Below are 1,237 nucleotides of genomic sequence, written 5' to 3'. Positions count from 1 at the left end.
AAACATTACTGCTCAAATGGCAATTCTGCAGTTTTGCAGGTACAGTAACTCAACTTTGCTCAATAATTTGAATGGGTTAATGGCATAATTTGGGTTTGTGTTCTTCATGAAAGTTTTAGGTCTATATCTCCTCTAACCACTGGCCAAATTTTAGGTCAATTTGACCTGTCTAGCTTGAGTTATGACTAAATGAACAAACACTATTCATTTGGTCAATTTGTGCAGTAGCAGCCTGCTCTCATTTCACTTTGGTCAATTGGTTTACTAAGTTTTAGTCAGTTTTTGGCCATGGTTCCTTAATGAAAATTGTGCTATTTTATGTCTATTTTCATTCCCAATTAGTGGCATATCTATTGGACTTGTAAAATTTCTATTTTGGTCCTTCAAAGTTGGCTTGGTCATGCTGCCAGCAGCATGACCATTTGCCCTCCGAATTTAACTTTCATTCTCACAATTTCCACGTATCTCTTTTGGTCATTATTGACCATTTTCATCTCACAATAGACCAAAGTCATCATTTAAGCATTTCTCCAAAATTTGGTTCACAAACCCTAACATTCAAACCCTAACTCATTCATCTCATGCATCTAACTACATTTAATGGTTTTAATGCTAATCATTCAACTAAATAAGGTTTCTAAACTCATTCAAACCCCTTAAATTCATGCAATTCATACTCCCTTAAAGCTGGCCGAAAATTCAATAATAGTCCTTCCCCCCATATTTTCATTTCATTTAATGAATTCTAAGCTCATTTAAGTAACAAGCATGCACTTAAAATAGAAATTGAAGGTTAGAATACCAACCTTAGGTGAAGCCTTTGATCTTCACTTTTTGTTTCCTCTATTCTTTGCTTTCTAATATTTCCTCTATACTCTTCAAGATGCAATAACAAGCTTTAGTGAAGTTTTTTTTTTTGGGGATTTATGAAGATTAAGTGGAGAAAATTAAGCTTAAGTGTAAGCTTAAATGGAGGAAATTCATGGAGGGAATTGGGAGAGGATGGGGCGGCACAAAGAAGAAGAAAATGAGGTTTTTAATTTTTTTTTTCTTTTCTTTTATAAATTTTGGTTTATGGAAGACCACAAAAAGCCTATTTAATTATTTTATTAATTATTCCTTTTATGACATCATGCATGATGTCATCACCTTTTTACTTTTCCATTTTTCTCTTTTTTTTTTCTATTTTTCTATTAGTTCTTTAATTTAATTTTCGATTCTGAAATTCTCTTTTCTC

The sequence above is a fragment of the Hevea brasiliensis genome, chromosome 1, assembly GCF_030052815.1.
Source record: "Hevea brasiliensis isolate MT/VB/25A 57/8 chromosome 1, ASM3005281v1, whole genome shotgun sequence".
NCBI lineage: Eukaryota > Viridiplantae > Streptophyta > Magnoliopsida > Malpighiales > Euphorbiaceae > Hevea > Hevea brasiliensis.
Note: the sequence above shows the minus strand (reverse complement) of the source record.